Consider the following 16,111-nt stretch of genomic DNA (forward strand, 5'->3'; position numbering starts at 1 on the left):
GTCTGCACCAATGGGGAGGCCCATGCTCCCAAGTCTGGTTTCTGTGGTGTCCGTAGTTAACAGAGCCTGCTACAAGTTTTATGACACCTCTTTTTGAGGTTATTTCCAAAAGTTTCTATTTTATTTCTGAGTTTATAGCAGAGGCCTTTAGGCACACACAAGGGAAAAGCAGACATCATCTGTTGATGGCAAGACTGAATGACTTTGGCTATTTTACTATAACATCCAGCAATGTCAGAACAGAGTAGTGTGAGCCATCTAATCAAGTTCAGAAGGATTTAGTCCGTGAATTCCCTGGATAGTGAGGGCACTGACCCCAGGGCCTTTAACTTATCCCAGAACATGTGTTTATCTGTTGCCAGTTGACAAGGCATTTTAAGCTGAGAAATAAGATCTTTCTTTTTAAAGGGATTAATTTGTTGAGAGTTATTTCGTTAGTCTTTGTATATAAACTCAATATGATGGGTAAATAAATAGGCTGATGGGTCAGTGACTGATTTGTGTTACAGACTTGTGGCTATTTTATATTTGCTGAGCATAAGGGACTTTTACCAACCCTTTTGGTGGGTGAGTGGGGGCCTTTTTTAGTTGTGCTTAGCAAACCAAAAGGCCAGGGAAAGCTACCTGAGGCCCTGGGTGAGTGTGTGAGTGAGCATGAGTGTGCATGAGTGTGCGGACTGGAGTGGTCTCTGCAGTATTTTCAGCCTGCCCAGGGGCTCAAAGGAGGAGTGTGATTGCTGGTAGCAAACATAATGAACAGTAAATATCTGGAAGGAGGCACAGAGGGGAGCAGAGGGAGGGTGAGTCGGATTCCCATCCTGTGCATGGGAAGTAAGTAGGAAGTTGCATACAGAGAAATGTGGTTTTTTTCTAGTTTACCAGTGTTTTTCTCCTTCACATCTCTCTCTCTTTTTTTTTAAGATTTTATTTATTCATTCATGAGAGACATACAGAGAGAGGCAGAGACACGGGCAGAGGGAGAAGCAGGCTCCATGCAGGGAGCCTGATGCGGGATTAGATCCCAGGACCCCGGAATCATGACCTAAGCTGAAGGCAGACACTTCACTGACTGAGCCCCCACCGGTGCTTCTGGAATTCTTTTTTTTTTTTTTTTACTTTTATTATTATTATTTTTAAAATATTTTATTTATTCATGAGAGACAGAGAGAGAGAGAGAGAGGCAGAGACACAGGCAGAGAGAGAAGCAGGTTCCACGTAGGGAGCCCGACGTGGTACTTGATCCCCCAGTCTCTAGGATCACACCCCAGGCTGCAGGCAGCGCTAAACCACTGCACCACCAGGGCTGCCCCTGGAATTCTTTTAGGTAGGAAGCTTCCTTAGTGCCTTTTAAATGTGGGACTGTTTAGAAAGAGTAAATGCATGTGGGTTTTCAGGAGCACAGCTATTGTGTCCAGTGAGACAGAACCAGAAAGAAGTTGAATTGAAGCTGGGCTCTCCCCTCTGCTAGCAGAGGTGGTAGGGTGTAGATGTGGGCTGGAAAACCAGCATACCTTTTTTTTCTAGGAGAGTAATCCAGTCTTTACAGAGATGAACAGAGGTGAGCTGGAAGGTGTCTCACGTGGGATTTGTTTCGGTTATAGTAAAAATGTTGTCATTTGGAGATGATTTACTTGTATAGTGTATCAGATAATTCAGGTCATTCTGATTCTCTGGCAGCACTTGGGGGGCTGGGTAAGGAGGATGTGGGGGCCGCAGGTGAGGGGTGGGGAAAGGCTGAGTGCCACTCCTCTGGCCCCGCCACCAGAGACCCCCTGCCAACCCACAGTCTGCACGTGGGCCAGAGTTCCTCTGTCCACACTGCTATGCGGTGGCTGCCCCGGGGCCAGGGCTGTGTAAACCAGCTGCATCACTGCAGCATCTCAACAGACGACCCACTTGAGCATATATATACATATATATATATTTAAAGATTTTATTTATTTATTCATGAAACATACACACAGAGAAAGAGAGAGAGACAGAGGCAGAGGCAGAGGCAGAAGCAGGCTCCATGCAGGGAGCCCGATGTGGGACTCGATCCCAGGACTCCAGGATCACGCCCTGGACTGAAGGCAGGTGCTAAACCGCTGAGCCACCCAGAGACCCCCCTCACTTGAACATATTGATCTGATGAGAAAAGGCAGGTAGTTCTTCAGAGTACCTGCAAAATCAATAATAATGTCTTCCAGGCTTTCAGAAGCTGCCAGGACTGATTTCTAAATAGGTTCCATTCCAGGTGTTGGGTCAAAAGCTGTGATAATGTGATTTCTGAATATTGTATCAAGCAGTGTTGGTATTTCACATCCCTTATTGATAAAATTCACCAAAAGGACTTGGAAAAATTAGATCTCCTATCATTTTCATATGGAATTTCAGAAATCACAGAGCCCTTGAAATGCTGTGTAGTCCCAGGGATGAGAAGGAACGGAGTGCACGCACATCTCCCTGGCCCCCGGTCCTCCCTCTCTGTCCCTGTGTCCTCCCTGCACCCTGGCAGCGCACCTGGCAGCAGCCAGGCTCCCCACTTGGCCCTACTCCAGTCTGTGTTCTGGAAGCAGGAAGGTGAGCAGGAGAGAGTAGACCAAAGGTAGGAACCGGTTTATCAAGCCCTCCGCCTGACAGTCCCAGTGCTTGAAAGCTACATTCCTGTCAAACCTTTGCCTGTGGTCAAAGCAACATGGGGAATAGCTCATGGTATAAACACTGGTTTCCATAACCAACTGCTGGGGTTCTTTTGAAGTTCTTTTTGCAGCCACTTTATCCTAGAGAGCTCTTTTTTTTTTTTTAAAGATTTTATTTATTTATTCATGAGAGAGACACACACACAGAGAGAGAGAGAGAGAGAGAGAGGCAGAGACACAGGCAGAGGGAGAAGCAGGCTCCATGCAGGGAGCCCGATGTGGGACTCGATCCCGGGTCTCTAGGATCATGCCCTGGGCTACAGGCGGCGCTAAACCGCTGCGCCACCGGGGCTGCCCTATCCTAGAGAGCTCTTAGGGCTTCTTCCTAATCATCACCAGAAAAAAATGTTTTCTGTAACTATGTTTGTTGACAGATGTTAACTAGACTTTATTGTGCCGATCATTTCACAACATATACATACAGATGTTGAATCATTGTGTATATCAGCTATGCCTCAATAAATAAGTAGGTAAGTAAAAACAAAGAGACGAGACTTGAATTCCTTTGTTTGTCAGAACTCTATTGCCCGCTAGGTGCCAAGTTTTGCCAGCTGCTGGGGGTACCGGAGGAGATGGGGTGTCTGCTGGCTATGGACACCAATGAAGTGGTCACCCTGCAAGTGCCCGGCCACAGCAGTGGCAGGTGTCACACAGAGGCTGGGCCACATGCAGCCAGGAGGCCCAGAGGAGAGGCGGTGTGGCTGGTGGCCGAGGGCTCCTCACTGGGGCAGGAACTCTTGAGTTCCCAGGAGCGGTGTGCATTGTGGGTGTCGGGAGGAGGAGAGGGTCTGGGAACCGTAGGCTGAGCGCGTGAGGGCAGGGTGTGGCCTGTGCCGGGTGTCAGGGGCCAGAGGAGCAGAGTGAGTTGAAGCAGATGACAGGAGGCCAGTGGGTTGGAGGACCAAAATGGGGCTGGGGGGTGTGTGTGGGGGTCACAGGAACAGGCTTTGAGGAGAAAAACAGAATTTTAGCTCTCCTTTAATCAAGGTTAAGACCACATGAGATGCCCATATGTGAGATATGCCCGTGAAGCAGTGGGATTTGCTCCTTGCTGTGGAGTGGGACGTGATCTGGGAAGTGACACATTGCCTATGTCTCCGGAATTCCAGAGGCTCAGCAATTGTCCTCTCTGAGCTCCTGTGACAACAGTCACTGAGCAGCCACTGTCCCTTCTTGGTACCTTGGAGCTTCTGCTTTTCACCTGCTCTCTGTTCTGAGGCCTGTCCCAGGGGCCTGTGGGAGGGACTTTCACATCTGCCCAGATCCCATGGTGCCAGGACCTGGAATTGGGGGGCGCTGGGGCTTGTCCCACGTGTTGAACCTGCCACAAGCCACTGACCACAGATTTTTAAATGGTGAACTTCATGTTATGGGATGATACCTTGATTTTTGAGAAATCTAGGAATTCATCAATTATACATGCCACGGTACCTAGAGTCAGAAAACCTCTTCCCCCTGCTCTCTAGACTTAGGAGGAGCTGCATTTCCTGGACGTCTGTGAAAATTAACGGTGATGTTGCATGTGACAGACCCACTGCAGACCTGTCCTTGTGGTGGTGGTTTTGGCATGGTGTGGGGCCCCTGTGTTTCATCTATGTATCATAAGGCCGCTCCTGCATGGCTCATTGGTGTTGAGGCCCCTTGAGAGACTCTTGGAATCAGGAGAAACTCCCAAACTCAGTTATGGTGGTGGGGGGTGGGCGGGTAGAGGTTCCCCACTGCTGCCCCTGCAGCCAAGCCCCGTCCTGGGCGAAACTGAGGAGCACTTGACTTTTGTGTCTCCTTCCTGCCTATCTCTCTTGGCCGGCTCATGTTTCTGGTTATTTCTGTGTCTCTCTCATGTGGTTCTCTGCAGTGATGAGTGTTTTCCAAAGTGAACTCATCACGTTAATCATATTAGGGTGTGAGTGGCCTGTGTGTGCCTCAGAGGGAAAAACCTGCTCTGTGGAGGGGAGAGGAGGTGGGTGGGAAGTTATTTGGAAGCAGTCATGCCTTCCTGGGTATCCCTGGAACCACCCTGATGCAGGCCCCATTTGATCCCCCGACCTCCGGGCCAGCCCTGCCCAGCCTGTGCTTACTGCTGGCACTCCTACATTACCCCGAAGAGAAATTCAGGCACACACTTCAGTGTCTTGCACTCCTAGCATCAGACTCACCAGGGGTTGTGGAGCCCCCACAGGGGCAGCACTGCTAGTGGCCACTGCTGGTGGCAAGGCTGTCATTAGCTGCACTTGTACATCACTGCTGGGCTTGGCTCTCTGCTGTGACTCAGCCTGAAACTTTGTTCTGCTAACAGGAAGCCAGTAACCAGTGGAGTCAGAAGTTGGTAGGAAACTCTCTGGATTGGAAAAACCACTGGCTGTTTTGAAGCTTCTGTTTCTACAACAAAAAGAGAAATCAACAGATAGAAGCTCCTCTGTCTCCTTCGATGTGAAAGGCCATGTTGGCAGAGGGTGGTGGTGAACCAGGCAGACTAAGAAACCCTACGGGAGTTTACAAAACAGGAAGCTGACAAGGAAAACAACTGGAATTATGTAAATTAAACAGTGGGTTTGGGATGCAGGTGGCAGTCTGTCTATGGGAAATTCTGGGGGCCGAGAATGGGAACAGGTGGGGAAGAGGCTGCGAGGAAGGAGCAAGGTGTAGGGCCCCAGGCAGTATGGACTAGTGGGCAGCCAGGGCCCTCTCTGGGCATAGTGGGAGGAGATGAAGATGCTTACCTTCCTCGTGGCTGTGGGGACAGAGCCACGTGAGCTCCGGAGGCCTCTTGCCAGCCTCTGGAAGGCTTGGGAAGGCTCTAACACTCTGGCAGCTGTTGGGACAGGTGCTCCCACAGGGGAGGGGAGCTAGGAGCCCTGTGATTTAGATCGGTGTTTCACAAACTTTTGTGAGTGGGGATGCTTTGTTATAGATACTTATTTTGGGGTGTATTCTTTTCCCCACTGTGTAAATGTATTGTTAGTCTAAACAAATTTGAGGGCAGCCCTGGTGGCTCAGCGGTTTAGCACCTGTCTTCGGCCCAGGGCATGATCCTGGAGTCCCCAGATCGAGTCCCACATCGGGCTCCCTGCATGGAGCCTGCTTCTCCCTCTACCTGTGTCTCTGCCTCTCTCTCTGTCTCTCATGAATAAATAAATGAAATCTTTAAAAAAATAAACAAATTTAAGAAAGTTAAAATTAACTTTGTTTTAGATTTTAATTTTTTAAAAATATTTTATTTATTTATTCATTCATTCATTCATTCATTCATTCATTCATGAGAGACACACAGAGAGAGGCAGAGACACAGGCAGAGGGAGAAGCAAGTTCCATGCAGGGAGCCTGATGTGGGACTCGATCCCAGGACTCCAGGATCACGCCCTGGGCCAAAGGCAGGCACTAAACTGCTGAGCCACCCAGGGATCCCCTGTTTTAGGTTGTTTTTTTTTTTTTTAAGATTTTATTTATTTATTCATGAGAGACACACAGAGAGAGGCAGAGACACAGGCAGAGAGAGAAGCAGGCTCCATGCAGGGAGCCTGACATGGGACTCGATCTCGGGTCTCCAGGATCACACCCCAAGCCAAAGGCAGACACTCAACCACTGAGCCACCTGGGCTTCCCCTGTTTTAGTTTATTTTTATTTTTATTTTTTTTAAGATTTTATTTATTTATTCATGAGAGATACACACACACACACACACACACACACACACACAGAGGGAGAGAGAGGGAGAGGCAGAGGGAGAAGTAGGCTCCATGCAGAAAGCCCCACGGGGGGCTCCATCCCGGGTCTCCAGGATCACACCCCAGGCCGAAGGCGGCAAAACCACTGAGCTACCCAGGCTGCCCGTTTTAGGTTTTAAAAGAAGAAGATTCTCCTGTTTTTTTGAAACTTCTAAGATGACTGGACAGCCTTTGGGGGTATGGCGATATTAGGATTGGACCCTCTCAGCTGTGTGCTGTGTGCTCTCAAGGGCGAAGGGAAGCCTTTCAGTGCTGATAGCAGAGAGGTTGCAGCAGGAGGGACTGTGCCAGCTTGCCAACGCCCCCTGTCCCCCTGCAGCACTGACATCTGGGCATGTTTGATAAATGTCCTTTCCCAGACCCATTACTAATCACATTTTTTCCCTCCTAATCTCCCTTCCCTGCAGTCTGTCACTCATCCTGCCATGAGAACTAATTTCTTAAAACATATTCCATCACGCCACCTCCCTCCTCAACAATTTTCTGTGCATCTCCCTGCTGCCTACATGAAATCCAACACCCTAGTGTAGAACATGGCTTAATCCTCAAATACCCTTCTAGTTTCAATGTCTCTTACATCCCTCCATGCACCCATGATGCATGCAAAACATGACTTCAGGTCATTTCCTGAACATCAAGAAACTGAAAAGCTTAGCTCAAACTGGCGTATATGTAAGACAGGGATTTATTTGCTCCTGGGGCTAAAAAAACACAAAAGTTCATTATCAGTGTGAGCTTCAGGTAAGGCTTGCTCCAGCAGCTCAGCAATTCCTTCAAGGACTCAGTTTCCTTCTATCTGATTTTCATGGTCCCAAGGTGGTTGCTTCATTGTTCATGTCTCTAAAGAAAGAATGACTTTGCCCCGCATTCCTAGCCCATCTTCATTCCAACTAGGTTTGTTTATGTCGGTGTTTACTCTGCACCAATTCCTGCAGCCAGTGCGATGTGCTCCTCTTCACATTAGGGGTTTCCCAAGAACTGAGTGGGTACCTAAGTGGGCACCAGGGCTGGTGGAAAGAGGAAGGAGAACTGGACCCTAAGAAAGCAGCCTGTGTGTGTTGATCCCACACACCCTGCCTGCACCCTTCACAATTCCCCATCTGCCTCCTGGAATTTGGAATTCTCCCACCAGGCACAGTCCCACTCATGGGACACGGCCTTGCCCTGGTACCATGTCTGCTGCTACGTCCCTTCTGTTCTCCTGCTGAATTAATGTTGCTCCTTCCCCCACTTCCTGGAGCTCTGTCTCATGCATGACTGCATTTATTAATTCTGCATTTGTCTAGGGGAAAATGCACTGTTTCCCTGGACTCTCACACTCTGCACTCTGACACCAAATGATGTGTGGTTTCTGCTCCACAGCATTGGTGTCATTTCTCTGACACCAGCTGGGTGTCCCACAGTAAAACTCAGTTCCAACGCTGCCTACCTGGAGGTGGCATCAGATCCCCCAGGGTAAGGGCTCAGTCCCACCAGACTGTCCCACGGCAGAGGCCAGTCACAAGTCCCAGGCTGTCATCTGTATTTCTGACCAGCTGGCTATAAATTGGGGTTCCCATGACCCCCTCCCTGGGTTTGATCATTTGCTAAAATGGTTCACAGAGTTCAGAGAAACACATCTGCCAACCTATTATAAAGGATTTAATAAAGGATTCAGATGAAGAGGCACATAAGTTGAGGTCTGGAATGGTCCTGAGCGCAGCAGCACCTGTGTCTGTGGAGCTGAGGTGTGTCACCCTCCTGGCATGCGGATGTGTTCACAAGCCTGGAGTTCTTAGAACCCTGCACTTCAGGGACTTTTGCGGAGGCTTCATCACATAGGTGGGATTGATCATTAATTCATTCTCCAGCTGCCCCCCTCCCCTCTGCCCAAGAATGGGGGTGGGGCTGGAAGTTCTGAGCTTTAAAGTATGGCTTAGATTTCCTGGTGCCCACCCTCCACCCAGGAGCCCCCGAGAGTCACCTCATTAGAACAAAAGAGGTTTCCTATCACCCAGGAGATTCCGAAGGACTTAGGAGCTCCATGTAGGGAGCTGGGGTCCAAGACCAAATATGAGTAGGAATGGGGCAGAGAGCGGTGTACACACGTATGTTTCATAATGTTTTACAGCTTCCTATCTGGTGGTGTATTTATCCGAGTCCATAATTGAGCAGAGAGAACCGCGAGGTAGGGGTTCATAGTGTGCTCACCATAGGGGCACGAGTGTTGAATAAATGGTCGTGAGAAGTAATATCGTTACCGAGCTCCCTGCACAGACAGCTCTTTGCTAAGATGTCTTTGCACAAGTTGCACTTAATCTTATTCAGTCTGGCAAAGCAGTCAGCAGGTAGTACCATAGACTGGTACCTGGATTTTTTTCTACTCCACAGTCCCCAGTCTTAGGCCTGATCCAGTTCTGTGCTGAGATTTGCATGCCAGGGGATCCTTCCCTGGAAGCTGTCAAGGGGACCAGCCAGGAGAGGGGTGAGCGTGGCGCTCCCCCAGGAACTGCAGCATGGAGGGGCGGTGGGAGAGGCGGGCGAGTGGAGGACCCTCAGGGCCTTGAGCTGGGTGGTTTGCAAGAGGAGGGTCTCCCTCCAGGATGCTGTTTGTGGACAGGGTCGGGGAGTGCTGGGGAGTATGGTGCCCCGACCCCGGGCCCTTGTCTCCAGGGGTCCTCAGAACCTGGGGGTCGAGCTATCCTGCCAGCCATCCTGAGACAGCTGCTGGGGTGAAATGAGTGGTAAGAGGCTGGCCAGAAAGCTCCCCCTGAGAGGGCAGTGGGTTAGCGGGGAGCCGCTTTTTGTGGAAGGTCCACGTGGACACTCCGGAGCGAGGCAGAGACCTCCTTTGGCGCAGAAAGCCTGGGTCCCTAGAGGCAGCGGCCCATCCACTGGCAGCCCGAGTCCGCTCTGCCTGCCTCCCGAGGCTCCACGCTCTGGGGGGCGGAGGCCGGGGCCTCTCCGGGTCCTGGCACCCTGGGGAGGGGATGCAGTCCAGGCCGCCAGGAGCCCCCCGGCTGGGCATCTCCCCACCCCTGCATTCCCTGCCAGGTTGTAGCTGAGCAGTCGGTGGGAAAAGACCGTTCCCCTTTCATAGTCCTTTCTGGATGTTTTCAGAAGGAATTTAACCCTGGCGGACAGAAAAGGAAAGCTTTTATCCCTTCTCTGACCACCGAGAGGAAGCGGTGGATTGAAGAACCACGTGGACAGCGAGGAACAGAGCCAGAGGGACCCGCGGGCGGAAGGGTGGGAGGGAGAAGGAGCGATGGAGAAGAGCAGAGCCCGGGGAGGGGGGGTGGCGGCCCCCGGGGAGGGGGAGTGTGCCCTGGGAGACTGCTGGGTGAGCCATCCCCTTGGGGGGGATGCAAGAGGACCGCCTTTGTTTTGTGTGAAACACCAGAGCACACTTAGTGCACACGTACTGATTTGATTCCTGTCCGCGAGCTGCTTCTGAGAGTTAACATCTTTCAGCAGGTCTGTTGTGAGGACCCGGCTTGAAAGCCAAGGTCCGCAGCACATCTTGGCTTCTTCGCCTGTGCTGGCCCTTTGTCCCTCTGTCCCTCCGACCCCCCATCCCTCCCTCTGTCCTTCTGTCCCTCCCTCCCTCCGTCCGTCCCTCTGTCCTTCTGTCCCTCCGTCCCTCCGTCTTCCCCTCGCCTGTGTTTCTTTCTTCCTTCCTGCCTGTAGTCTCTGTGTCCTGCCCTCGTCCCTTGGTTCTCGCGGTGAGCAGCCTGTCCCGGGGCCCAGGGGCCTGCCCGCCCACCTAATCTCATCCTCCTGTCACCCTGCTGGCTGCGTCCAGAGCCCGGGATTCAGGAGGGGTGACTGGAGTGACTCTCCCTGTTGAAAACACAGCTGCGGCAGGGGAGATAGGGGAGCCGGCCCAGCCCTCTGGCAGAGGCTGCGGCAGGAGTGCCAGCTGTGTGAAGTAACAGGCCCAGCCCAGCAGGCACAAACACGTGGCCAGGGCTGCACTGTGGCCGCCAGCTCCCAGGGGAGGGGGTGAGTGGGGCCCCACAGGGCCTTCAGGCTGGTGGGGCCCGCGGGCCCTCCACTCTTTAGGAGAGTCGCAGTTGCATGGGTCCCAGGAGAAGGAAGGGTGCCAGGCTGGCCATCTCACAGGGGCTGGGAGGGTGAGGTGGGGCAAGAGACATAGTTGTCCCAAAGCCTGGCTTGCTAGTGAGTGGAGCAGACTTACTCAAGTTACTTGCCTCATTCAGACTTCGTGTCTTCATCTATGAAATGGAAGTAATACTTGGCCCACTTAGTGAATAGTTTGTTTCAAGGACTCTGTGGTTGAGCGATGCCTTCCAGAGTTAGATCTGGAGTCAAAGCCCACCATGGCCACATGCCAGCCCGCCTTGGCACCTGCCAGTCTGAATTCTATTTTTCCTCTAGAACTCAGCTGAGCTCCTCGGAGAAGGCTGTCACTGGTCGAGCTACACCTCAATCTTTGTCCTGAGACATGTTGTGACCAGCCCATGCCTGCCAGACTGCTTGAGGTCTGAGCTCAGACCCAGGAATAGCAGTAAGGACTTGGGGGGTTGTTAAGAGGGTCAGATAAGCCCCTACGCCTGCAGTGATCAGAGTATGTGGCATGTTGTATCTGCTCAGTCGAGGTTTGTCAGGACTTCTATGCTGCTGAGTGTCTAATAGGAGCATTTTTGCTTCCCGTCTTGAGTGTAAGCTCTTCAAAAGCAGGCCATGCCTTCTGCTCTCTCGCCATATCACCTGTCAATGATATACATGTGTTGGGTGATCAGTAAATACCTTGGCACCTGCCCCTCCATTTTGGTTAACTTGTTATTTAACCAAATTTAACCAAATTTTGCAGAATGATGCTCATCCACAATCATGGCACATTGCTTGTCTGTATGTTTACAGGGAAAAGAGGCAGCTCCTATGTAGGTGGCATGGTGTTTGGCACATTCACATGGTATCTCGTTAACTTTTGCAAGAACATCAAGTTCCTAGGGCAGGTGTAACTATCCTCACTTTACCAACAGAAAAACAAGGGCTCAGAGGTACTGAGCCGTGAGACCCAGGTTATGTGGCTGCCAGACTGATGCCAAGGCCATGTTTTGTTTTCTTTACATCGTCTGTGTCTGTTGGTCACAGTCTTGGTGGAACAGATGCTAAACCTGAATCTTATTTGCTGGTTATATTGATGCTGTGCAAACTCTTAGTGTTCAACAAAATTGGCAAACCGTCAATTGATTATAAAAAATCTGGAGGAGCTAAGCACTTGGAGCAGGCCCAGAGCCTGAAATGAAAGTACTTGGCTCCCTGTTGCACTAGAAGTTTGGTTATTCCTCCTGAAATGACTGGGTTGCAGGCTTAAGCTTGTTTGCCCCTTTGAAAGTATGCACTCCCCCTCCCTGCCCAGACCCTCCTATCAGAAAGACTTTGGTGTCCAAGGTCCTGGGGCACTTTTCTTAGTTTAAGGAATTTTGGTTCATGGAATTTTGACCTCTAGTGACTAGAGATGTTTTGGGAATGAATCTTTTGGGCCTAGCACATTCCGTCTTCACTGGCTCTGCTCCCTCCCCTTCAGGCTTGGCTCTCCCTGCAACACATCCTCCTGGCCGCCACAGCAAAGGGCCTGTGGCAGCCAGCACTCTGCCACTTTCTCATGGACCCCATGTTAGTGTTCCTAGTGGGCTCAGGCTGTGGGGGTGGATCAATTACAATACTCTGCCTCACCTCTACTTCCAAAGCCTTCCCTGAAGTTAAACCTGAGTTAGCCCTTTGGGGGAAATGTGGGGTCTCATGGGGAGCAGCACTCTTGGGACATGGAATCACTTGTTTTTACCTTACACCCTTTCTGTGCTGGAATTTTATGGTATTCAGCAATTAGGCTATGCCTGCATACCTATGGACAAGATGATCGGATTTTAATTCTCAACACCTAAATTAGAAGTACTCTTGTTCATAAAACAATGGATGCTCCAATTCTCAGAATATCAAGTGTTTCTCACTCCAAATAGAATAAATCAGGAGGAGAATTGTAGCAGCCCAGAAAAGAGGCGTGTGTGAGGCCAGAGGTTAGTGTTGTCACAGAACCTGCGTCCAGACAGATCGAGTTCAAGTTACCAACTCTGTCACTTCATGGCATTGTGACCCTGGGCAGGTTGAGTACCCTTCCCGTGCCTCGTTTTGTCCTCTGTAAATCAGGATAGTAATTGTGACTGCCTCTTGGGTTTTAAATGAGTATTAAATTTAATGAATTAATATTTCAAAAGTGATGAAGATAATGCCTAACGTAATATAGTGTATAAGTGTTTGCTGAATACGCAAATATATTTAAAGTCGTTTTCTGATATATATGTTCCCCTAGTGTCAGCTAGGGTCCATCATTAAACCAGAGGCTTTGAATATACCACAGCATAACATAGCACAGAATACAACAATATACCACAGTATAACACAGCATAGCGTAGTATACCTCAGTATAGCACAACATAGCACGACACAGATAGCATACCACAGTATATCATAATATACCACAGTAGACCTCAGTATACTACGGTATATACAGTATACCACAGTATACCACAGTATATTACAGCATACCACAGTATTTACCTCAGTATACTATAGTATACTACAGTATACCACAGTATAATACAGCATACCACAGTATATACCTCAGTATACTACAGTATACCACAGTATATTACAGCATACCATAGTATTTACCTCAGTATACTACAGTATACTACAGTATACCACAGTATATTACAGCATACCACAGTATATACCTCAGTATACTACAGTATACCACAGTATATTACAGCATACCACAGTATATACCTCAGTGTACTACAGTATACTACAGTATACCACAGTATATTACAGCATACCACAGTATACCTCAGTATAGCACAGCATAGCACAGCATATATAACATACCACAGTATATTATAGCATACCACAGTAGACCTCAGTATACTGTAGTATATACAGCATACCACAATATACCTCAGTATACTACAGAATACCACCGTATACCCCAGTATATTATGGCATACCACAGTATACTACAGTATACCACAGTATACCACAGTATATTACAGCATACCACAGTATATCTCAGTATAGCACAGCATAGCACGGCATATATATAGCATACCACAGTATATCATAATATACCACAGTAGACCTCAGTATATTACAGCATACTACAGTATATACACCATACCACAGTATACCATATATTACAGCACACCACAGTATACCACAGTTTACCTCAGTATATCACAGCATACCACAGTATGCCCCAGTATACTACAGTATATGCAGTATACCGCAGTGGATTACAGCATACCACAGTAGACCTCAATATACCGCAGCATACTCCAGTGTATGCAGTATACCACAGCATAGCATACCACAGTATACCAAAACTCACCTCCATCCCTGCTCTTTTTTCAAGGCTGTCTGCAAGAAATTAGTATCTAGTGTCTTGTTTCCCAGTTGGATTGTTGCTGAATTTGCAGGAACTCCTAGGCTTCTCAGTGTGAGAGGCCCATTAATATGTATACCTGGAATTGAGCTGTCTCATTAAGCTGTTTGTATGTGCACTCATCTTTGGATGGCATTTGCTCCGTGCAGTGCACTGTGATGAGAGCATGATGAGCTACACTTGGTCCCTGCTTGGGAATGTTCTTCGTGTTCCACAGACATGCTTGATGCCTATGGCCAGGGTTAGGCATTTGTGCACGTGCCGCCCAGGGTTAGGCATTCGCGCACATGCCACCCACCTAGCATTGTTTTGTGAGCTTTTCTCTCTGGAAGCAAAGTTCACCTCCCTGAATGTCAGGAGAGGGCCATCTGCCACACCAGAGCAAGAAATGAGAGGCATTTCCATGTTAGGCCCTTCTTTTCTGTTCTGTGTGAGCATTGTGAGAATCCTGGCCTGACATGCGTTTGGCAATGGAGGGTTTTATTAAATAGAAGCTAGATGTTTGGAGATAAAGCACATCCTCCTCCCTTTCCCCCCAAACACAAGCTTTTCCTTCCTGTCCAGTTCTCCGGATGTGTTTCTTTTAGACAATGGTCATTAAAGCCAGACATGGCCCTGTGCTCCCTCTAGAGATGTCACGGGCTCAGACATGGGGTGGGTAGGGGTGGCTGTGGATGCTTCTGGCACTAGAAGGAATGGGCTCTCCCAGCAAAAACAGAGGTGCTGGCGCTTGTGCAGTTGGGTCTTATGCTGTGTTTGTCTGTCTTAATTCCTGAGGTGTGGTTTTCAGTGTGAGGGTCAGGACTTGGCTGGTGCTCTGTGGAGTGGGCCGCAGGCCATTCGGGATACTCTCTGAAGGGACTCTGCATGGGGTAGGGTTGTTACGGCTCTGAGTGCTCTCCCATCCCACGTCTCCCTGCTCAGATCTGCTGAACACACAGGGCCAGTTTGGTTTGCTAAACACAGCTCGGATCAAATTGCTCTCCTTGTAAAATGTTGATGACTCCTCATTACTAACGGTATCAAACATACAAATATACCCTTACTTCAGCATCCTCTAAGGTGTGGCTTAGGTCCACCTGCCATTTCTGTTGTGGAGGCAGCTTCCCCTGCTATCTGAAAGCTGAACATTCCTTTGGAAGCTTCTATAAGGTAAAGGGGTGTAAATCAAAGAAGCAGTTACATTTCATTTATATGGAAAATATTTGGGAATTCCCAGACCCAAGAAAACCTGTCTTAGACTTTTCTGATACCTTAGGACACATCTTGCTAATTGATGCACAAAACAAATTGATGCTCAGAGATGCCATCCAAAGCTCTGGTGGCCTGAGGCTGAAATGTGAGTGTGGGTCCCAGGGAAGGAGCCGGGGGACCCCTCTCGCTGCTCCAGGCTCTGCTCGCTGTGAAACACACGCTGAATGCGATTTTCACTTTAAGTCTTTCATTGTGAAAGCAAAAATCCTTCTTTTGTTTAGTAAGAACAGGTAATAATGTAGGTCTTCTATAGAAGCAAAGTGGCTGATACACCTTTGAAAAGTGGGATATATGTGTATATAGTATATTGTATCTAAACTTAGTTTAGCAGGGGAACTAGGCACTTGCACAGAAATGGGAGGCAGAGCATGTGAGACACCAGAGGAGCCCACACATCTGCTCTTGGTGAGTGGGAAGCCAGTCACCACTGGTCTGTCCACTGGATGCATCTGAAGGATGCAGGATGAACCCTAAGCCCTGAGTGTGGGAGGCTCAGCCTAGCAGTCTCAGTGCTGGGATCGCCAGGTGCCACATCCCCAGAGCTCTAGGACATTGTGTCAGTGTCTCCTGGCAGTCGCCCGGGGAAGGGGCACCTGAGAAAGGGGGCGGTAGCCCTCCTGAATGCTTTCCTGCCTCGGCTGGGCTGCAGGAGGCATGGAGAGAGCCTGTGGCCTTGCAGCTCTGAGTCTTCCTCCCATGACCTCCACAGCCTGAATGAAGCTCCCTGGCTCCATGTCCAGCTCCCCACTGCTGAAGCTCGACAGCCAAGCTCAGGACTCCTTCCCTGGACTGGCCTGGTGGAGTCTGCAGGTGTTCTCTGAGGAACTTCCCTGTGGGGTGCCCTGCTTCTGGGAAGGAGGCAAGGGAGGACGGGCTAGGGTCCTGAGGGGTCCAGGCTCCCCTGTGCATGCTGCGTGTAAGGCGTGCAGACCCACCTCCGGCAGGTGCAGCGGCATAGTCTTCAGTGAGGGGTCAGATCTGTGTTTTAGGATTATTGCAGGTA

Source organism: Canis lupus, chromosome 6 (genome assembly GCF_048164855.1).
Source record: "Canis lupus baileyi chromosome 6, mCanLup2.hap1, whole genome shotgun sequence".
Classification (NCBI taxonomy): domain Eukaryota; kingdom Metazoa; phylum Chordata; class Mammalia; order Carnivora; family Canidae; genus Canis; species Canis lupus.